Source organism: Leptopilina boulardi, unplaced genomic scaffold, assembly GCF_019393585.1.
Source record: "Leptopilina boulardi isolate dan_hultmark-lab unplaced genomic scaffold, ZJU_Lbou_2.1 LbouV2_30, whole genome shotgun sequence".
In the NCBI taxonomy this organism is placed as follows: domain Eukaryota; kingdom Metazoa; phylum Arthropoda; class Insecta; order Hymenoptera; family Figitidae; genus Leptopilina; species Leptopilina boulardi.
The window spans coordinates 2,311,527-2,336,701 of NW_026137863.1; the positions used below are offsets into that span (position 1 = coordinate 2,311,527).

The 25,175-nt window shown below is 23.5% G+C and overlaps 1 protein-coding gene and 1 long non-coding RNA gene across 6 annotated transcripts in view; both read right to left on the bottom strand.

Moving 5' to 3' along the window:
* LOC127282451 (fasciclin-3) overlaps positions 1-25,175 on the bottom strand; it is a 323,057-nt gene that overhangs the window by 79,217 nt on the left and 218,665 nt on the right. The window lies entirely within an intron of this gene.
* The window catches only part of LOC127282453 (uncharacterized), a 202,255-nt gene that overhangs the window by 33,804 nt on the left and 143,276 nt on the right, over positions 1-25,175 (bottom strand). The window contains exon 4 of the long non-coding RNA XR_007843205.1: positions 17,683-17,720. This is a non-coding gene — a long non-coding RNA (uncharacterized LOC127282453). The remainder of the gene's footprint in view (positions 1-17,682; positions 17,721-25,175) is intronic.

The following is a 25,175-nucleotide window of genomic DNA, read 5'->3' on the forward strand; positions in this document are numbered from 1 at the left end:
TTTTTTATTATAATTTTACATTTTTTATTTTTTTAGATAAAAATATTACCGCAAAGAAAAAAAGTTCGCGTAAGCAAAATGTATTTTTTTTTATCGTTCAAGTTTGAAGTATAAGAAAACAGTTTTTTTTTTTTTTTTTTTTTTACTTGCAACAAAGCAGGTGTTTACTATGGTGAAACACGTTGTACACGTTTATCACTCTACAGCATCCTTCCATGGACCATTTATCTATATATATATATATATATATATTCTGTACCATTTCCTCACTACGTATCCTGAATATACTCACAGAAATGTTTCTTTTTGAAAAAAAAAAAAAAATTTATCTAATTTTACAAAACAAAATTTTTTTTTTTCCATTTTGAAGAAATTTGGTCAACAAAAATTTACATAAAAATAAATTTTTATATTCCTTTTAACCTCAAACTTTTTAGTACTTTTCGTTACAGAACATAATATTTAGTTTCAAAAAAAAAAAAAAAAAAAAAAAAAATACTGAAAAAAAATATTTTTTTTTTCTCTCCTACCTGGAAATATTATATAAATATTTTAGAGCGGGAAACCCATTTATGAAATTGAATTGAAAAGATCGTAAAACTTTGTTATTTACACGTCAGAAAGTTTTTGCAATGCGATAAATATCTCTCGAAAATTTCCCTCGAATTGAAAACTGTTAAAACTTTTCTCACAGTTTTATTTTATTTTTTTTTTTTATTTTTGCATGCTATAGTCGACAAATTCACGGAAAAATATGTATATAAAGCTTGGAAAATTCTCCGATGTTTTCCACTCGAACGGGGAATTTGCTATTATTCAAAGCTTAGGAAAAGTAATTTGTGTGAAAGAAAAAGGAATATCGAATTTTTTTTTTTTTTTTTTTTGAACCCACTTGGAAAGATTCCCCGGAAAGTGCCCCCTGAAGGTTCTATCAGAATTCCGCCGGAACTTCCAATGTAATTCCGTCGGAATTCCATCGGAGTTCCAAAGAATTTCCGATGGGATTCCTACGGAATTCCGATTAATTTTTTCAAAATTTTTAGAGTCCTAATTCTATCGGAATTCCGTCATAATTCCGTCGGAGTCCCATCGGAAATTCTTTAAAACTCCGATGGAATTCCGACGGAATTACGTTACAAGTTCCGACGGAATTCCGATTAATTTTTTCAAAATTTTTAGAGTCCTAATTCCGTCGGAACTACGTCGGAGTCCCATCGGAAATTCTTTGGAACTCCCATGGAATTCCGACGGAATTACGTTGGAAGTTCCGACGAAATTCTTTGGAATTCAGATTAATTTTTACAAAATTTTTAGAGTCCTAATTCCGTCGGAATTCCGTCAGAACTCCGTCGGAATCCCGTCGGAAATTCTTTGGATCTCCGATCGAATTCCGACGTAATTACGTTGGAAGTTCCGGCGGAATTCTGATAGAATCTCCAGGGGGCACTTTTCGGGGAATCTTTCCAAAGGACTCTAAAAATTTTGTAAACAAAAATTAATTGGAATCCCATCGGAAATTCTTTGGAACTCCGATGGAATTCGGATGGAATTCTAATAGAACCTCCAGGTGTCACTGTCCGGCGAATTTTTTTCAAGTGGGAAGGATTGGATGATAAAATTAAAAAAAAAAAAAATTGCTCGATAAAATATAAATCAAAAAAACTGATTTTCTTGTACAAAAAAGAAAAAAACGATTTCTTAAATATTTTTTAAAAAAATATTTTCTATTTTTTTCTATATTTTTTTTTTTTTTTTTTTTTTTAGTGGGTAAAAAGTTTTGGGTTACATATCCGAGGATAAAACACGAATGCTTCGTGCCTCTTGAAATGCAAACAAAGTAAAGAGAGGCACACACAGTACTTGACAAGTTACAAAGTGGAAGTTTCAAAGAGCGTGATAAGGGGAAATGTTACTGTAAAAAAAAAGAGAGAGAGAGAGAGAGGTCCAGTCTTGGAATTTGTTCCTTTGAGAAAAAAATCTTGCTAATTTAAAATACTCATTGTTTTATATCCACTCTCTTAAACTATATAGTGTGTTAAACGTCTCATTATTTCAAGAATAATGTCAAATACTTTTTAAAGTTTCCCCCAGTTTTTTTTAGCGAAAAATAATTTTTCTCCTTTTGTTTGAAAAAAAAAAAAAAAAAATTTTTAATTTACAAAATTGTACAATTTTCTTGAAATTAGATTTTTTCTCTTAATCACTAATTATAAACAACAATTAATTATTGATATTAATTATTATTATTATTATTGTTATTATAATTATTATTATAATTATTATTATTATTATTATTATCATTATTAATTATATTAATTAAATCATTAGTTACAAAAATAATTTTTTTAAAAATTAATTTTCATTTTGTAAATTCCATAAAAAGAATTATTTGCTAAAAATAAATTTAATTGTAATTTGTTCTTTTAAAGGTGTTAAAATTGGGTGGAAAAAAAAAATTTATTGTTAGAATTTGCGATGTGAGTGAAGAGGAAGAGAGAAAGCGAGAAATTCATTAATATTCACCCTTGTCTGAAACTCCATTTGTATTATTTAACGTTAATTGCTTAATTCGATTTCATTTCTCTTGTCTGCAAGATAATCTTTTCGACATACAGTGGAAACATGATTAGACCTAAACATGATCCATGTATACATATAAGATTAAGAATAATATTCTAATTTTTTTTTTTTTTTTTTTGGTAAAAATATATACACCCTGAAAAAAGTAATCTCATATTTAGAGGAAAAAGCCTCTTCTAATATCCTCTAAATTTTTTCTCTTAACACAAAAGTATTCCACTTGAATGTTGAATATTTTTATTCTTTGGTGACTAATAATAAAACAAAACAATTTTTTTTGAGGTTCTGATGTCAAAAACATTGAATTAAAGTTAAATAAATAATCAAATCTATTAATTAATGTAAGTAATTAACTATAAATCATTAATTATATTTAATATTTAATTAAAGATATTTAATTTAGTGCATGATAATAGCTTTTCTTTATCAGTTTATAACCATAATTGTCAAATTATATGCGAGAGGAAAATTCTCTCAAGTGAAGACTATTATACTTTTGATACAATATATAAGAGGAAAATATGCATCAAATTAAGAGAAATTCGCTAGAATCAAGATTACTTTTTTTAGGGTGTAGAAAAATATTTCAAAAAAAAAAAAAAAATAGAAAATATTTTTTAATAAAATAATATTAATATATAATTAAATATATAAAATATAAAAAAATATAGAATAATATTTCAAGTAATAATAAAAAATAATTTAAATAATTATTAATATAATGTATATAAAAAAAATAATCTAATTGTCTTCCAATTTTTTTTTTTTTGGTTTATAATAATGAATCAATTAATCGATGATTAAATGGATTTCATCAATTTAATGGCTTCAATGAAAATGTGACATATATAAGGTATAGTGTAACGAAATGTGGTCACTTTTGTATTATACGAGAGTTTTCTATACAAAAAAAAAAAAGTCGTATTTTCCAATGTTTTCCCTTCTGTCAACTTTAGTCATGTAATGATACACCAGCTTTCCTTTCAGGTACATTTGATAAATATACATTTTGCAAATTACGAACATTCGATTTTTTTTTGAATACGCAAAAATAAAAATATAAATAAAAAAAATCATAATAAATAATAATAATAATAATAAATATTAAAATACTACTCCTACTACTACTACTAATAATAATAATACTAGTAACAGTAACAGTAACAGTAACAGTAACAGTAGCAGTAACAGTAACAGTAACAGTAACAGTAACAGTAACAGTAACAGTAACAGTAACAGTAACAGTAACAGTAACAGTAACAGTAACAGTAACAGTAACAGTAACAGTAACAGTAACAGTAACAGTAACAGTAACAGTAACAGTAACAGTAACAGTAACAGTAACAGTAACAGTAACAGTAACAGTAATACTAATAATAATAATAATAATAATTATAGTTACAGTAAACAATAAAATAATAATAAAAAATAATAATAAAAAAAATAATAATAATTAAAAAAAAAATGATTAATTAAAGATAAAATCAATATATTATTCTGAATGTGACAATAATTGAGAGAGAGAGAGAGAGAGAGAGAGAGATAAGTGAATTTTGAGATTGTCAATGTGTAACCGAGAGTTTGAAACTGTTACCAGAAGTGGAGAATCAGATGCTTTCTCTGTCCTGATGGCAACAATTAGGGGATTTGAGTGACTTAGACTGCATGTGTTTTCCTGGACCATAAAATTAACCGCATTTTCCTCAAACACAAAACGTGATTCTATATAGAGTAGAGAATAGAAACAATGCACCGTATACCGCAGCATATCGAATTCAAGTATTTCTCTGTTCAAAACAAAACTAATTCACGAAATTCGAATTCCCGTATCGATAATGAAACCAATTCGATATATTCTCGGAGATCCCTTCGGGACACTTTATTTTCTCTCTCTCACTCTCTCACTCTCTCTCAATATAATTCGCGATATCCCAAACACAATTCCTCTCATCTTTCAAATGTTCTGCTTTTATCAACGACTTTCAGTATACGATATAGCAACAATATCAAAAAAGAGTTTTAAATTCATATTTTTTTTCTGAACTCGAATTTTAATTTTTTTTTTATCACCATTTATTAACTACTAGTATTTATTTGCTACTAGTATTTGTTTACTATTTATTTATTATTATTATTTATTTATTACTACTATTTATTTACTACTACTATTTACTTACTACTAGTATTCTTTTACTATTTATTTATTATTACTATTTATTTACTGCTACTATTATTTATTTGTTACTACTATTTATTTACTACTACTATTTACTTACTACTAGTACTTTTTTACTATTTACTTATTATTACTATTTCTTTATTTTTACTATTTATTTACTACTATTATTTATTTATTACTATGATTTGTTTAGTGCTACTATTTACTTACTATTTATTTACTACTATTATTTATTTATTACTACTATCTATTTGCTACTACTATTTACTTACTACTAGTACTTTTTACTATTTTTTTATTTTTACTATTTATTTACTACTAGTATTTATTTACTATTAATTTGTTACTACTATTTATTTCCTACTAGTATTTATTTACTATTGCTGTATTATTACTATTTATTTCCTATTATTACTTATTTACTACTAATATTTATTTACTAATGTTATTTAATTATTATTACTATTTATTTACTACTACTAATTACTTACTACTATTATTTATTTATTACTACTATCTATTTGCTACTACTATTTACTTACTACTAGTACTTTTTTACTATTTTTTTATTTTTACTATTTATTTCCTACTAGCATTTACTTACTATTGCTATTTTATTACTATTTATTTCCTACTATTATTTATTTACTTCTAGTATTTATTTACTAATTTCATTTAATTATTATTACTATTTATTTACTACTATTATTTATTTATTACTACTATTTATTTTTTTTTTATTCTTCTTACATTATAATCGCCAGACACTAATCTATACAGTTAAGAGAAAAAATCTCCAACCGCCGGGAATCGAACCCACGACCCAATATAGCTCGCAAGTCGATAACCTAACCACCTAACCACCGAACCATTTACAAAATGGGGAAAAAAAAGAAAGTATATTTTTCTTTCTCACAAAAATGACGCAATTTTTCAAACCAACGATTATTGGACATATTAAAAAGTCAATATTCAAATTTCCACTTTATCTGTGCTAGTTAAAATGGAACGAAGTTAATCAGTGTTTTTAATCACCGAGTCACTGTTTTACAATGCTAATTTTTTTTTCCTCCCCCGCCATACATGGTATATATATATATATATATATTTTAAGTGAACCTTATTCCAGCCATCAATTAACATTATTTGAAGAAGAGGACAAAAAAAAAGATGCAAAAAATTTTCACCACAAAATGAAAATTTTTTTTTTTTAATTATTAATTTGAAAAATTATTTAATTCAAAATAACAAAAATTATTTTGTTCAAGTAAATATTTAAATATTGGAATAAAATAATTTTTTTTATAAAATAAATTCCGTGAATTTCAGACGGGAATGGAGGTAAAAAAATATTGACCCACTTTAAAAATATACGTCTGCGACTTTTAAATAAAAGACACATTAGAATTCCATTGACGTAAACGTATATATAAGTGTGAAACGCGAAATAGAGTTTCTTATACTTTTTTTGTTGCAAACATAAAACTTGGTCATCATTTGCCTTGGGTACAAATCGGTTTAAAATTTTATGAGCGGTAACGTTTCCGCTTTTAAAAGGCTTTTCTACACCGACTAAACTATTAAAATCGTTTCTTGTGTGTAGATTTCGACGAGATTTAATTCTAATGTACTTGGCCATTTAACGCGCCATCACTTTTGCGAATCTTGGCAAACTAGATTATCGGTCTTGAATCTTAACGACCGGTTTATTAAAGGTTTCTTCGCTTTTTTTTATATATATATTTCCAGGAAAACAATGATAAAAAAAATTAAATTAACAGATATAAAAATACAGTGGATAATAAAAAAAAAAAAGTATCATTACTTGTGTACAAACAATAATAAAATTGTCAATATTATCATTGATAATAAAATGGCTAACATTTTGAATGTTCTTAATGAAAATTGTTTTTAGTGGAATTGCTTCATATTATGAATTATGGTATATGTAATATCATTAACCTTCTTTCTAAATAGGGCAAAAGAAACATATAATTATCGTAATTAAATTGTATTTGTATATATACTATAATACACGTTTTGTCATTAATTTTATTGGCAATTATCTCGTAATGTTAAAAATTACTTAAACAAATTATTTATTTTTTTTAACTGCATTTTGTCATTAAATAAAGAAACGTTCATCTGTCAATTTTGTAATTATAATTCCTAACAAGTGACTATTTTATTTATTTTTCTCAGTAGTTAATTTTTTAATTTTTTTGTTTTTTAATTTTTTAGTTTTTTAATGTTTTAATTTTTTAGTTTTTTAGTTTTTTAATTTTGTAATTTTGTAATTTCTTAGTTTTTTAATTTTGAATTTTTTTAATTTTTTAGTTTTTTAATTTTGTAATTTTGTAATTTTGTAATTTTGTAATTTTGTAATTTTTTAGTTTCTTAGTTTTTTAGTGTTTTAATTTTGTAATTTCTTAGTTTTTTAATTTTGAAATTTTGTAATTTTTTAGTTTCTTAGTTTTTTAGTGTTTTAATTTTTGTATTTTTTCAGTTTTTTAGTTTTGTAATTTTGTAATTTCTTAGTTTTTTAATTTTGAAATTTTTTAATTTTGTAATTTTTTAGTTTCTTAGTTTTTTAATGTTTTAATTTTGTAATTTTTTAGTTTTTTAATTTTTTTAATTTTTAATTTTTAAGTTTGTAATTTCCGAGTTTTTTAATTTTGAAATTTTGTAATTTTGTAATTTTTTAGTTTCCTAGTTTTTTAATGTTTTAATTTTTTTAGTTTTTTATTTTTTAATTATTCAGTTTTTTAGTGTTTTAATTTTGTGATTTCTTAGTTTTTTAATTTTGAAATTTTGTAATTTTTTAGTTTTTTAATTTTTAATTAAAAAATTTCAAAATTAAAAAACTAAGAAATTACAAAATTACATAACTAAAAAACTAAAAAATTAAAAAACTAAGCAATTACAAAATTACAAAATTTCAAAATTAAAAAACTAAGAAATCACAAAATTAAAACACCAAAAAACTGAATAATTAAAAAATAAATAACTAAAAAAATACAAAATAAAAACACTAAAAAACTAAGAAACTAAAAAATTACAAAATTACAAAATTAAAAAATTAAAAAACTAAGAAATTACAAAATTAAAACACTAAAAAACTAAGAAACTTTTAATTTTGTAATTTTTTAGTTTTTTAATTTTTAATTTTTTGAATTTTGAATTTTGAATTTTGAATTTTGTAATTTTGTAATTTTAAGTTTTTTAGTTTTTTAATTTTGTTATTTTGTAAAATTAAAAGAAAAGTGATTAACTTTAATTAATTCGTTAGTTTAAAATTAAAATTTAATATTTATAATGCAAAATTTTGTATAAACATTTTTTTTTTATCTTTTCTGCAGAAAAAAAATAAATGCAGTAAAAAAAAAAAATACTTCTCCTTGAGATCATCTTTTTATAAGTTCCATTCGATAGTGCCAACTTCCGTCTACTTGGCTTCATGCCAATGGCATCAAAGATCTTTCCATATATGGATTTCCGGAATTTAACGGTAGAGGGAAAATTAACTACACTGCCAATATAAAAATATATTTTTCCCATAAAATTACAGAATAAACTCTTTTTTTTTGTCTTTCTTTATCACTAATTTAAAAAATAAAAAAAAAATTTTCTAAAGAAATTTCATTTTTTTTTTTTTAAATTTTCTTTTTCCAGATAAAAATCTGCAAAAGAGACTGAGGAAAGACCAATTACAACGATAATCGCACATGAGATTCATTCTCTTAGACAAGCTCTGAGAGAAAAATTCTTTTTTTTTTTTTTTTTTTTGCTCCTATGGAGAGAAAGTACAAAGTAGAAGATTTGAGATACTACCGGTTGACTGGCGAAACTCGTTACCTCTCTTTATAAACGTGGCTTCTTTTTGTTTTTTAGAAACGTCGTTTTAAAAAGACATCTGTTTATCTTTCTATAAAATACGTCAATGATCACTTTTTTCAAAAAAAAAAAAAGAATTTTGATCTTTTTCTAATTTTTTTTTTTTTTTTTTAAACTCGTTGTGGACTTTATTATACACTCAAAGTGATCCTATCGCTGTCTCTTTTTTTTTCCTTTATAAACTTGCTTTTTCTAAAACAGTTCTTCTTTCCCAGAAAACTCACTTACGATGAAATCTTGTCTCGTAAACTTTTTGAATCTTTTTTTTTTTTTTCTTTTCTTTAACACTTTGATGACTGTTTGATCATCACCTGCGCTTCAAGATATAAAGACGGATTACCTGCGCATTCGAAAAATATAGAGAGAAAGAGAGCAGACACTAAAAGATCAAGTGGTTTAAAGCGATTTTTATTTTTAAAAGATTTATTTTCTATATATATATATATATATATATATATATATATATATAAAAAGAGAGAAACGTTATATAAAATCAGAGAATATTTTCTCTCCCTTTACGAGTGTCATTATTATCGAGCACTTTACACAAGTGTGGAATATTGTCAATAAAATGAAAAATCCTTATTTAAAATTCAACAAAATTTTCTTTTTTTTTGCCAACGTGTGAAAGAAGCTTTTGACGAGAAATCGAGGTGCGAAAAATATTGAGAGAGAGAAAAAAAAGGCAATCGACTTCTCAAGGGAAACGACAAACATCAAATATAAAATATTGAAAAATAGAAAAAAGGGCAAAGAGAAAGTTTACTGATAATAATAACAATTATTATTATTATTATTTTTATTATTTATTGTTAGAATAATAATAATTATTATTATTATTATTATTATTATTATTATTATTATTATTATATATTATATTATGTTATATTATAATTATAATTATAATTAATTATTTATTAATTATATTATTATAACAAAGTAAAGAAAATATAGTATATATAGTGTAGTAAACAAAATAATAACAATTTGTTCGAATGAGAATTTAAATTATTAGAGTTTAATTTTTTTTTTCTGAGGCAATAATTTAGAGAAAAGTGGGTGAAAATTTAACAACTCACAACTTCATTTTAAGTGCGTTACATATATATATATATATATATATATACATTAAACGCAATAATATCATTTTGTGATAATGGCCGATAATCGAGTTACATGATGCAGTTCGATCGATTCAATTACCAAGCTTCGTATATATCCCTTGAAAATTGTTCAATTTTACCGATCGCTTGCCAAAATTAATAATGTGACAGTTTTAGTCAACCTACATTCTCCCAGCCAATATATAACAAAATCGAAACTAAAAAATTAATATTCTAAATTTCTTACAATTTAGAAAACAAAATAATTAGGTATTATTTTAAATTTCAAAATTAATAAATAAATTATTTAATATTAATAAATTTAATTTATTTATTTCATATATTTTTTTATTAATATTAATTAATTTATTTATTAATATATTTTTTTATTAATAATATTTTATTTATTTAATATATTTTTTTATAATATTTAATAATATATCAAGAATTTGGTTTGAAAAGAAAAAAAAAATGTGAAAAGTAAAATAAAAAAGTGGAAATTAAAAAAAAAAAATTTTTTTTGTGGAATTGGAGAGAAAAAAATGTATGTATATAAAAATTTAACAGCTTACGCGCTTAAAGTCAGTATTCAATGCATAATTACATAGGGATGTCTAGTCACGAAGAAGGCGAACTCAATCTCGGTTGGGGCGTTTTGCTATATATATATATATATATATACCTTTACCTGGCACCAAGCCAGTGCAAAATGAAAACTTTTCCTCACAAACCACTCGTTTTCAGATTCCGGTCAGACTTTTACTGTAAAAAGGGCAGTATTAACCTAAAAAACCATTTTAGTAATCGCAAAATTTACTATTCACTAACGAACCAAAGTGCATTAACCGCAAAAAAAAAAGAAAGAAAAGAAAAAAAAACTTTTTACTCTCTTTTTTCGAATTTCATTATAAAAATCTTCATAATAAATAATTATTCGGTTTTTACATCTTTATAGAAATTTAAAAAAGTAGTAATAGAAAAAAATTAGTAAACAATTAGTAAATAATAATAAAAATACTTATAATAATAATAATAATAATAATAATAATAATAATAATAATAATAATCAAAAATTTAAATATAAATATTAATCTTTATTATTTTAATATTGTTTAGAATTTCCTCATTTTTTTTTTTTTTTTTATCGAAAGGACAAGTTGAATAATTCATAATAATCACACTTGCAAATTTTAGAGAAAAATAACTTTTTTTTTTTTTTTTTTTGCTCAAAAGCGCGAAAACTGTGGATTTTATTGACGATATGGTCTCGCGTTGGACACTTGGGAAATTAGAAACGATATTGATTCTTTTTTCTCTTTTTTTTTTTTTTTTGGTACTGTCGAGAATCGTCCAATCAGATATATGCCAGTAGAACCACAGGTCGATTTAAATCGACCATGTCTATGGGCTGGAGAAAAAGTTTAAGTAAATTTAAATTTTATTTCAAAACCGTATAAATTCCAAATCCCATCACAATTTTTTTTAAATTTATATTTGCATAAAAAAAAAAATTATTACAAATGACTAATAAAAATTATTGATCATTTTCTCTTATTTATGAAAAAAAAAAATTCTATTGTAAAAATAATGAAATAATAAATTTTTTTATTGTTGTATCTTTTTTTTCTACTTTTTGTTTTTTTTTATTCTTGATTAATTAATTAATACTTTTTTTTTTTATCTATTTCTACCTCTTGTGAATTTTCTCTTTAAAGTTTCATTTTTTTATTGTTAATAGACAGTTTTAAAAAAAAATTCTTTTTTTTTTATAGTTTTCTCTTATATCTTCAAGCACTGTGGTTGTTTAACATTTATACGATTCATTATAAAATGTTAATGTAGAGTGAAAATTTTATCGATATATTCTGTTAAAAGCTCGTCGTATTCAATATATTTCTTGTCGGTGATGGAAGAAGGAAAGAACTTTTTTTTTTTTTTAATATCCATTTGGAGTGTTTTTTTTAACAACACAAGTATATCGAATATTTATATTTTTAGTCGTTTAAAGTTTACGACTAATTTCTTTAGCCAATTAATTATTTTTTTTATTACTTATTTGTTTTTATTAATTTTTTTTTTTGTATTTCCATTAACTTCTTGTATTTTTATAATTTTTTTTTTATTTTTATTAACTTTTTGTATTTTAATTTATTACAATTTATTTATTTTTATTTGTATTTATTTATTTATTTTTATTTGTATTTATTTATTTATTTTTATTATAATTATTATTAGTTCTTACTAATTATTATATTTCTTACTACCATCGCTACCAATTACTATTTTCGACTACCATAGTTACTAACTATTTTTGTTTTTATTTTATTATAATTATTATTTCTTACTAATTATTATATTTCTTACGACCATCGCTACCAATTACTATTTTTTCGACCATCATAGTTACTAACTATTATTGTTTTTATTTTATTATAATTTATTTTAATTATTATTATTTCCTACTAATTATTATATTTCTTACTACCATCGCTGTCAATTATTATTTTTTCCGACTACCATAGCTACTAACTATTATTGTTTCCTACTACCATTGTTCCTAATAATTATTTTTTCCGACTACTATTGTTAATAATAATCATCGCTTTTTACAATTAATATTAACAATTATCATTCGTCACTATTTTTGATAGTAATTTTTTTTCTGAGAAAAAAATTCCCAACCACCGGGAATCGAACGCACGACCAAATGGCTCGCAAGTCGATAACCTAACCACTCAACCATCAACGCACGCTATAAATTTTTTGCATGTTTCGAATATTTATGATACAATACACGATAAAACATTATCAGACTTTTTTCTTAAGTACTCCGATAAAAATATCTGTATTTATTATTACTATTTTTTTTTTTTTAATAAATTTTATTATTAGTTTTATAATTATAATTAATATATTATACAGTGAAAAGTTAGAGATTAAACATTTATGATTCATGATTATTATTGTGTTGAGAGTGAGATAGAGAGAGAGAGAGATGTAAATTACGGAATGGCAAAATTATGAACTGCAAGAGCGAAGTAAACACATTAAAGTGAATGCAGAGACTAAGTGTGCGTTTTACTTTGTTTGGGGAGTTGCTCGTCTTAACGCGTGAACATTATCTAAAATTCATGTGGATAATTTTCACTTTGCAGCAGCATTAGTGTCTATTTGTTTGTTGCCAGAGAACTTTGTCCCTAATTCAGTTCGTAGAACTGTTGCGCATGCCGTCAACTATATATATATATTTATATAAATATATACAACGCACATCTATACACACAGAATTACATTCAAAATTCCTGATTGAAACACACGACAAAAGGACTTTCATCATTGAATTTAAAAATTGACAAATTTTTTGTCATGTCGTAACATTTTTATTTGTTCTCGATAAACTCAATTAAAAAAAAAAATTTTTATCTTTATTTTCTCTCCAATAATTGAATATTTTTCAAATTAGAATGAATTAATTTTTTTTTGATCTTAATTATTAAAACAAATTAAAAATTTTAATTCATTTAATTATTAAATTAATAGTAATTTTTCTATTATTCCAATTATTTACAATTTAATTGTTAACAGTAATAGTAATAATAATAATAATAATAAAAATTGTACTATAACTATTTTTAAATATTTAAATAAAAATATTTTGTATCAATTAAAAAAATTGATAATAACAACAATAGTAATAATAATAATAATAATAGTAATAATAGTAATAATAGTAATAAGTGTAATAATAGTAATAATAATAATGATAATAAAAATAAAAAAAAAATTTGTTGCAGTTTTCTATTGTGTTGGGGAATGGAAAAAATATATATATTACGTGGCGTGTTTTTCGCAGGAAGTGTGAGCAACTTTTTTTTTTTTTTTTTTGGTGGGTGGGAAAAAAAAATCAGAACATTGTTCTTTCAATTTATACCCCGACGATCGCTGCACGACACAGTTAAAGCGGCGTAAAAATGGAAATGTAATATTTATGTCTCTATTTACATTTTAAATCGTTCCACTCTTGTTTCAAGCTAGTCTACAAGTCTAGATGTATATGAATTGGGCGCTCATGTTCATATATATATATATATATATATAGCAACCTATCGTTTCCGATTCTCATTATAAATTCGCTTCACTCCGCTAATACAAATTGAACTAAAATGTAAAACGAAAAAAAAAAACAGAAAAAAATCGAAAAATAACTCAATTTGAAGTGTTGGGCAATAATAAATGAATTGCTCTGTTTTATTTTTGATGAAAATTAAATAAATAAAAATCGTAAAATTAATATTAATTAAAATGATTGTTAATTAAATTAATTATTAATTAAAGTTATTATTAATTAAATAATTATTAATTAAAATTATTATTATCTAAATAATTATTAATTAAAATTATTATTAACTAAATAACTATTAACTAATAATTATTAAAAATTTAATTATTTAAAATTTATATAATTTTTTTTTCTCTTTTCTATAATATTTGGTTATATTTTAGTTGTATAGTTATATAATAATTATGTTATAAATTTAACACTTTGTAATTGTTCTTTGAAGGGCTTTCAGCCCTAGGAATTTAAATTGAATAAATAAATAAATAAAATAAATTAATTAAATAATTATTAATTAATATTAATATTAATCAAATAATTATTTACTATTAATTACTAATTAATTTATTATATATTAATTTTATCATTAACCAAATAATTATTAACTTATCTCATGTAAAAAGATAATATCTATCAATGTTACATTATTATAATAAATAAATAAATAATTACTAATTAAATAATTATAAATTAAAATTGTTATTTACATTTTTCATTTGTAATAATTTATTATAATTTTTGCAGAAATATAATAAAGCAAGAAAATAGTAAAAAAAAAGTAAATTATAATAATTATAGAACTGAAATTTTAGCAACGAATTAATTAAGAATTTCTGCGATGCTAATCAACTTGTCAGAGATAGCAAAGACGACAGAATATGGTAAAACAGCTGGTTAAATGCAAATATTTCTCGTAATTAATTTATCGTATATATATTTTTTTTTTCCAAAGGGGAAGTCAGTAATTAAGATGATCCCCTGAACGTGAATTCGATTTCCAATAATAATTTGAAATGAAAAATAAATTAATCAAACTTATTTCTTCATTAGAGAGAATGGAAAGGTAAATAAGGAGCGTTTGGATGACGTTAGCACACACACATATATATATATATATATATATATATATATATATTGCAAAGGAAAGATCCATGGAGTTCGGCCTAAGTTTTGATTGCTTTCTCAATGAGCTTTGTTAAATGTTAAATAGAACGATATGTCATTGTCTGAATGCGAATTTGTAACGCGCCTTCAACTTCGAAATATCCCCTCATTTTCCCCATCTCAATATACGATTTTCATTATTTTCCTTTTTGAATTACGTCTTGAATTAATTTTCCAATTTATTATTTCAATTTTTTTTTTAATTTCTCTATTTTATATATATTTTTTTTTGTTTCTAATTTATATTCTATTATTAATTTATTTTTTTTATTTTTTATCTTTTTTATTTTTGTTATTCTATTATTTATTATTATTATTTTTACTATTGTTATTATTATCATTATCATTATCATTATCATTATCATTATCATTATCATTATCATTATCATTATCATTATCATTATCATTATCATTATCATCGTTATCATTTTTATTATTCTATTGTTTATTATTATTATTACTATTTTTATCGTTATCGTTATCATTATCATTACTATCATTATCATTTTTATTTTTATTATTCTATTATTTTTTTTACTATTGTTATTGTTATCATTATCATCATTAATCTATTTATTTTTATTATTACATTATTTATTATTATTTTCTTACTACTGTTATTATTATCATTATCGTCATTACTATTACCATTATTATTATTATTATTATTATTATTATTATTATTACTATTATTATTATCCTTATTATAAATTATTACTGAAATTGAGACAGAATTACTTGAGGAAAATTTGGAAAAATCTTGCAAGCAAGGGGAATCGAACTCGGGACCCTTGGAACGCGAGTCGGGTACTCTGACCACACGGCTACGTTGCCGTTCTTTTATAAAACTTTTTTTTTCAATAAAGGTAATATTAAAAATGTTTTTTCCAAACAGGGAAAGAATTTTGACCTAAAATTAGTGCAAATTCAGGGTCAATTTTTGCAATGGGAAACAAAATACAAAAATAGGCGCGAAAAATAATATTTAAAAAAAAAATAAATAAATTTTCACTCGTATATTATTTGCAATTTACGTGAGTGGAATATGAATTTGAGTTTAAAAAAAAAATTATAATTACATTACACACAATACAAATATGCGTAATAGCGCTTTTGTCGACGACGTTCACAAAATCAGTTATTTCGTTTATATATAATAACGTGTATAAATATATATATATATATATATACGATGTAAAATATGAAAATGTTAAATGCACGCATTCAAAATTCACGACATTATAAAGTTGCAAAGCACATGTCACGTAATTTACATACAATGACGTAATATAACGTAAATATTCTATATAGATATATATAATGATATGATGGACCATTTATATTACGCACCAACGTGTGCGTATAACCAAGGTATATAAAGTGTATTCTTTTTTTTTTTTTTACGTCCGTACAACGTGAATGAACTGGTAATTTTTTTTTCCACGTTTTATGGCGCCGTAAAAGTATAACGGTTAAACCCGCATTGCGAGGTCGGAAAAATGCAGTTAATCTTTCTTGAAAACCACGATGACTATTGAACTTTAGAAGGCAGACGAAGTTCAAGGATTTATATATAAGAATATCCGGACGTGGGTATTTTTTTTAAATTATTGCTCTCTTTCTAATTTCCGGAATTTTTATTTAGCAAAAAAAAAAAAGAAAAAATATATAAATTTTTTTTACATAGAGGGAAATTAAATATTGAAAATTATTATTATGAGGGAATTAATTATTATTTTTATAATAATTATAAAATATTTATCTATAAATATTTATATTAATATTTATCAAATTTTGAAATTAAAAAAAAAAAATAATTAAAAATTAATAAATATGAAATAAAAAAAAATTATACGAAATTATTAATTAGAAGGAATAAATTTGAAATTTCATCTCCGAGTTATAATGATAATTGAATTATAATTATTTGAGTGATATGATATAACCGCTAAGTAGTATTGAGTCAACGCTTTGGTCAGACACAAGTCTGTGAGAAGGCAAGTTCATTAAATATTAAAATCGCAATGAATTCGATCTACATTAGGTAATAATTTTCTTATCCCGGAAATATCTCTCGAAACATAATTCTACGACCTGTCACAAGCAACTGAATAATTTATCAGTAATGCACAAAACGATTTTCGCAAAGTGCGACTAAAAATATAACTTGTACACTGCAAAATAAAAAAAAAAATTTATTTTATTTCAAATAATCGATTATTTATTTTAAATAAATATTTACTTGAAGCAAATAATTTTTTTTATTTGAATTAACTAGAATTTAATTGATAAATAATAATTATTTGATACAGATAAATATTTATTTGATAGAAATAAATAGTAATAAAAATTATTTATTTCTATCAAATAAATATTTATCTGTATCAAATAATTATTATTTATCAATTAAATTCTATTTAATTCAAATAAAAAATTATTTGCTTCAAGTAAATATTTATTTAAAATAAATAATCGATTATTTGAAATAAAATAATTTTTTTTTTTTATTATTTATTATTGATAGAAATAAATAATTAATTAATAAAAATTAATATTTATTTGAATCAAAAAAAAAAATTTTTTTCAGTGTATATAATAATCAAAAAACATTATAAGAAATTTCATAAGAATTTTCCACTACTCACGTTTGAGATCTTGTTTTCTATTTTTTTTTACCACGTACCTGTAACAGAAAAAAAAATTAAATGATAAAAAGAATAAAATTTTTATAAAAAAAAAATTTTGTAACTGTAATAAATTAAGAAATTAAATAAAAATTTTAAAAAATAATAAAATAAAAAAATTTTTTTTATAAAAAAATTATCAAAAAAATATATTTCTATTTGTTAATATTGAAATAAAAAAATAATAATCTTCAAATAATTGGACGATAATTTTCATTGTAACTTGAAATCGCGAGTTTTGCATTCATTTTTTTTTTTTGCAGCATCGAGGGATTTTTTTTTAGATATTGAAAACGTTTTGAATAATACGCTTGCAAATCCGACTCTTCTATTTTTTTCTCCCATAATAATTCTCAAGCACGACTATCATTGTGAGATTGCATTTAAAATCCATGATACGCGATCGCTCTAAGTACATCCGATTTACTTCACATTTGCTCTTCTCTTTCTCTCTTTTGTATATATATATAGAAAAAAATTATTCCAATTTAAGCGAATGAATCGCTTTGAACATTAGTTCCCACGATTTCATTATTTTTTTATTTTTCAAATTAAAAAATATTAATTATAAGAAAGAATTTTATTTATTTTTTTTTTTTTTCTAATTCTATGGAAAAGAAAAATTATTTTTCATTGAAACAATATTTTTTGTGTTCTCTTTGGCAAATAATAATTCATAACAAATTATAAGTGACACTCGTTAAAGATGATGAATTTGAAATTTATGTAAAAATTGTCCTCAGGGCATATTTATATTGCCGCGAGAAAATTGTCGTCGTCTGAAAATTGAACCGCCAAAGAAACAACGTGTAATTGTTTTATGGTAATGAATATTGTCTTTTTTTTGGGTTTAAAAAATTGCCTCTCGTAAAACCTTTTAACGACTGCGTGCCAAATCACAGCTTCCTCTTTTACAACATCAACAAACACACACACACACACACACTGCGAAAATAACGAGGTGCGACACTTAACTCGATCATCAAATTAAATTGTTTCCGACAAAAAAAAACCCCCCACTTATAAAATATATCGACTAGTTTACGTTTTGAAGAAGAAAAAAAAAAGAAATATAAAAAAACCCCGAAAAAAATAAAAGAATTATTTACCAAGTGCATAATAAATTATTTACGAGAGTCGAAAAGCGGTTTTTAAATTTTTTTAAGTCGATGGTAAAATTCTATAGTTTCATAATGTGAATTTAAGTTTATTGTAAGAGATCAAAAAAAAAAAGAGAATCGATTTTAGTTGAGATTTATAATCATTGTTATTTTAATCGTATCAGTACTGCGCCAGTAGTCAAATTTTTATGAAGTAGTAGAAGAAGCCACTTTTAGTAAGACAATAATTTTTTTTTTATTTTTATATCGAGAAATAAAAATTTTTACTACTAATTATAAAAATTTAACGATTTGTCTGACTGAAATTTTTTTTTTACTACTTAAAATTTAAAAAAAAATGTTTTGTCTGACCAAAACTGTTTTTACTACTTAAACTAAAAATCTCGGTTTGTCTGGCAAGAAATATATTTTACTACTAATTATAAAAATTTAACGAATTGTCTGACTGGAAATGTATTCTACTACTTAAAATTAAAAAAAATGTTTTGTCTGACCAAAACTGTTTTTACTACTTAAACTAAAAATCCCGGTTTGTCTGACAAGAAATATCTTTTACTACTAATTATAAAAATTTAACGATTTGTCTGACTGAAAATGTATTTTACTACTTAAAATTAAAAAAAAAAATTTGTCTGACCAAAACCTTAATTGAGATTGTCCAATGAAAATTAAATTACAAATTTTGGGGAAATAACAAAAAAATTTGTCTGACTGGAACAGACATTTACTACTGATACTACAATTAATGATATTTAAAACTTTATCTGATTAAATCTATGTTTTACTACTAAAAAGATAAAATATTACTAAGAACCTACTGTCTGACTGAAAATTTCTTTTTCTTAAAAAACGATTTGTCTAACCGGAACTGACTTGTACTACTGATTTTAAAAGTAAAATCGTTTTTAAACGTTTTGTCCGACTAAATCTAGATTTTACTACTAAAAGAGGAACAAAATTTATAAACATTTTGTATTAATCGAAATATTTAACGTTTTGTCTGACTAAATCTAGGTTTTACTATTGAAAAAAATAAAAGAATACTAAAACAAAAATTCTTGCTGAATAAAACTGTTTTTTTTTCTATTTCTAATTAAATTAAAAACAATTTGTCTGACCGGAATTGCCTTGTACTACTGATTTTAAATATAAAATCGTTTTTTAACGTTTTGTCTGACTACATGTAGGTTTTACTACTGAGAAAGGAACAAAAATGGAAAACATTTTGTATTATTATAAATAAATTGAAAAAAAACTTGGGCTAAAAATAACTTTTACTACTGATTTTAAAAATAAAACCGTTTTTAAACGTTTTGTCTGACCAAATCTAGGTTTTACTACTGAAAAAAATGAAAAATATCTAAAAAAAACATTCTGGCTGAATTAAACGGTGTTTTTTTATTTCTTATTAAATTAGAATTGTTTGACCGGAATTGATTTGTACTACACATTTTAAAAGTAAAACCATTGACTTATTTAAAAGACTGGTCAAAATGATCTTTTACTACTTAAAATAAGAAAAGTTTTGTCTGACCAAAACTGTTTTTACTACTTGAACTAAAAATACCGATTTGTCTGGCAAGAAATATCTTTTACTACTAATTATAAAAATTTAACGATTTCTCCTACTGGGAATGTCTTTTACTACTTAAAGTAAAAAAATGTTTTGTCTGATCAAAACTGCCTTTTACTACTTAAGTCAGTGCTTTGTCTGACCGTAAATGCATTTTACTACTTATAAAAATCAGTTTTGTCTGACTGGAAATATTTTGTACTACTTAAAGTAAAAAAATGCTTTGTCTGACCAGAAACGTTCTTTACTACTTATATTAAAAATAAAGAAATAAAAATAAAAATAAATTAAAAATAAATAAATAAAAATAAATTAATAATAAAACATAAATCCAAAAATAAAATCAATAAAATTATATTATTCATTGATTGTGAAATAAAATTAAACCTTTATGCCGAGGATAGAAAATAAGTCAAAAAAAAAAAATATATATATAAAATAAAGAAAAAGAAACTAATCTGGAATGAGTAAGAAAAGTAGCGTGAAGGAGAGAAATCACAAGAAAGTGCTGGAATAACATCTAAGACTCCTATATAAGATGAAAGAAGAGAACCGAAAGAGAGAGAAAGAGAGAGAGAGGGTTTTCCCTTGATCCGTGGCTTTTAACTCCCAGAAATAACTTTCTTCCATTATTTCTGAAAGCTAGTTTCTACCTCCCCCCCTCCCTCCCTCCAAAGACTTTGTGCGGTAAGTCAGATCAAGATTTATTCAACTTTTCAGATGGATTCGCGAAAATTAATTACTGTCAAGTTCCTAATTGACAAATCGATATTCTTTTTTTTTTCTTATCACAATTTGTCACTCAAATTTGCAATTTAAAAAAATTCATACAAAATAATTTATTCTACATATTTTAAATCAAGATTTTATTATTATTATTATTATTATTATTATTATTATTATTATTACCCACTTGGAAAGATTCCCCAGAAAGTGCCCCCTGGAGGTTCTATCGGAATTCCGTCGGAATTCCATGGGAGTTCCAAAGAATTTTTGATGGGATTCCGGTGGAATCCCGACGGAATTAGGACTCTAAAAATTTTGTAAAAATTAATCGGAATTCCGTCGGAACTTCCAACGTAATTCCGTCGGAATTCCATGGGAGTTCCAAAGAATTTTTGATGGGATTCCGGTGGAATCCCGACGGAATTAGGACTCTAAAAATTTTGTAAAAATTAATCGGAATTCCGTCGGAACTTCCAACGTAATTCCGTCGGAATTCCATCGGAGTTCCAAAGAATTTTTGATGGGATTCCGGTGGAATTCCGACGGAATTAGGACTCTAAAAATTTTGTAAAAATTAATCGGAATTCCATCGGAGTTCCAAAGAATTTCCGATGGGATTCCGGTGGAATTCCGACGGAATTAGGACTCTAATTTTTTTTTAAATTAATCGGAATCCCACCGGAATCCCATTGGAAATTCTTTGGAACTCCGATGGAATTCCGACGGAATTACGTTGGAAGTTCCGGTGAAATTCTGTTAGAACCCCCAGGGGTCACTTTTCGGGGAATCTTTCCAAGTGGGTATTATTTCTTATTTTTTATAAAAATAGGAAAAATTTAATTATTTGAAAAATTATAAAAATAGAAAATAATATAATTTTATTCTGAAAAAAGGTATTTCTTTCTGTTTTTTATGAAAAGATGTAAAAATAAATTTGATTCTTTTAAAAAAAAATATAGTGAATTTTTGGATAGTGATGGACAGTTCTTTTTTTTTTGTCAGTAAAGTCAAATGTGAAAAAGGTGTTAAAAAAGTTTTTTTTTTTCTCTTTTTTTTTTAGGGAAAAGTTTTAAATAATCCATATAAGAAAAGAGAGTTACTGACACTCGAAACAAGAAAAATTCCATGAAGCGTATATAAGCGCCACCATCTTTGTTTCCAAATGGAAATCAAGTTATTCTATTACAGTAGAAGTGAAGAAAACCAAATTCTTATACGATTCGATTCCATTAAATTCGTTTTTCAAGAAGACGACAATTGAAAAAAAGAGAGGGGGGGGGCAAACCAGAGAGAATTCTTTTTTATCTAAAAACGAAGAGAGAGAGAGAGCATTTTCGACTTCTTTTTAAAGTTTCTTTTAAACGTTTTCCACCTTCGTGTGCCATATTAAAAGAGAGAGAGAGAGAGAGAGAGTATTCTTGGATATAAAAATTTACAAGTGAAAAAGACTTTTAAAAAATTAAACTTGTAAATCATTTCTAAACTTTAAAAATTACTTTTGCTTTTTTAAAATTAGTTTCAAAATAAATGAATAAAAAAAAGAAAATTGCAAAAAAATTTTGATTTTTGAAATTAATTTTGTTTCTGTATAAAATTCAAAATCGATAGAAAATAAATATTGTTTTCTTTACTCATTGACAATTATGAGTATTAAAATAATAATAATAATAATAATAATAAAATTTTGTTATAATAAAAAAAAAATAGAAAAACGAAATTTTATTAAAGTTTCAAGTTTAAAACTTTTAAACTTTAATCGAGAAACTGATATAAAAGTAACGTGTTACGACTGTGATCATGTCCAATAAATTTTCCAAGAGAAAAACGATTTTCGTTCTTTTTGAGGACTTCATTTTATTTCGAATTTTTATATCATTGAATCAATTTTCTCAAACAGAAAAATGTCAACTTTCATTCTAAATTATACCAAGAAATGTAAGAAGGAGAATAAAATAAAAAAAAAAAGGATACAAAAAATGTCTCAAATATATAAAGAATAAAAAAATAATTCTGTATTAATAATAAAAATTTACCGAAAAAAATTAATATAAAAAAAAATAATAATAATAATATTCTACGAAAAACAAAAAAAAAATTATTATAATAATACTCGAAAAAAATTAATTTTATTTAAATAAAAAATTATTTGGTTCAAGTAAATATTTATTTGATAATATTCAACCATAATCGATTATTTGAATGAAATAATTTTCTTTTTTCAGTGTAAGAATAAATAATATAGTATAACTATATTATTTTAATTTAATATAGTATAACTATATTATTTTAATTTAATATAGTATAACTATATTATTTTAAGAAAATTGTAAATTATTTTGTAACTTCATTTTTATTTATCAGGAAATAAAAAAAAAAAATTTATTACAAATGCCCGAGAGCTATATTTCTAAGGAAACGGAAATTAAAATTTTGCAAGCTTCTTCAACGGAACCTTAATTTCATTTGACAGTGTCAAAAAATTTTATACTCCTCACATTTTTCATACGAAAATTTTATTTTTACATTCTATATAGAAAATTTGTGTACATATAAAATCAGTAAAAAGAAAAAGTAAATTTTCGTCTCAACTAAAAGTTTCGTATTTCTCCGGCAAAAACAAAAAAAAAATAAAATAAATAAAAAAAAAACACAGGTATACACAGTGTAATTTCTCATAATTATATAATCTACTTTGAAGTTCTTTTAGCTTTAACCGAGTCTGTTTATAAAGGCGTAAAAACTTTTTTCATAACTTTAAAATATATACATATATATATATATATATATATATATATATGTGCGAAATTGCTTTGGCTAAAAGGTTGCCAAAGACTTAGAAATAAGTTTTCTTTTTTTTTTTTTTTTTCTTTTAGAGCGTGTATTTAATAATTGAGATGTGCTAAAACTTTCTTCGTTTCTATTAAAAAAAAAAAAAAATTCAATTTTAAAAGGCAAAATCAATTTTTTTTGTAATAAAAATTGAATAATGGAAAAAATTTTTAAAGTCAAGTAGGGGAAAATATATTTTTTTTAAACGACGAAGCTTTTCTCTTAAACAACAATTTATGTGTGTATGTTTTTTTTTCAGGTAAAAAGAATATACTTTCTTAAGAGGTTTAAAAATCCTTTTCCTTCTTTGTAACCAATTAGAAAGGATTTTTCTATTTTTTTTCTATTTTCTTTCTCATTCTCTTGGTATATATACTTGCAACTTACTTTAGAGTACACGCAATGAATTACTCAGCAAAGTTTTCGTGGCACCTGGCTGATTCCCTGCCAGAATTTACCATCAATCATATCAACATAAGACGTTCGTCTTTCTATTCTCATTTCCCCCTTTCTCTCTCTCTCTCTCTCTCTCTCTCTCTCTCTCTCTCTCTCTCTCTCTCTCTCTCTCTCTCTCTCTCTCTCTCTCTCTCTCTCTCTCTCTCTCGCACACACTCATACACGCCTACTTAAACTTGCTCTAAAACGCCCACATGCTAAGGTGCGTTAACTCATCGTAAAAGCCTCTTAACAGCAAAATAATGATAGATGCTAATTACCAGATATTAATCAATGAGGTTTTATAACTTCCCCACAGAGAGAGATAGAGAGAGAGAGAGAGAGAGAGAGATGTTCAGAAAGTGATAAAAAAAAAATAATATTCCTCTAACTACCTATAATATATAAACTATTGACGTTAATTAGAATATTACAAAAAGAAAAAATAATAAAATTAAATTGTAATTAAATTAAAACGCGAAAAAAATAAAATAATAAACAAATTACTATTAGTATTAGTCAGAAAAAATTTTACTTAGAAATAACTTTCTTACTTTTAGTATAAATAGCAAAATAATAATAATAATAATAATAATAATAATAATAATAATACTAATAATAATAATAATAATAATAATAATAATAATAATAATAATAATAGAAATAATTATAATAATTATAATCTTAATAATAATTATAATAATAGCATTATAATAAATAATAATAGTTTCAATCAAAGGAAAAATATTTTTTTTTAATCAGTAGTAAAA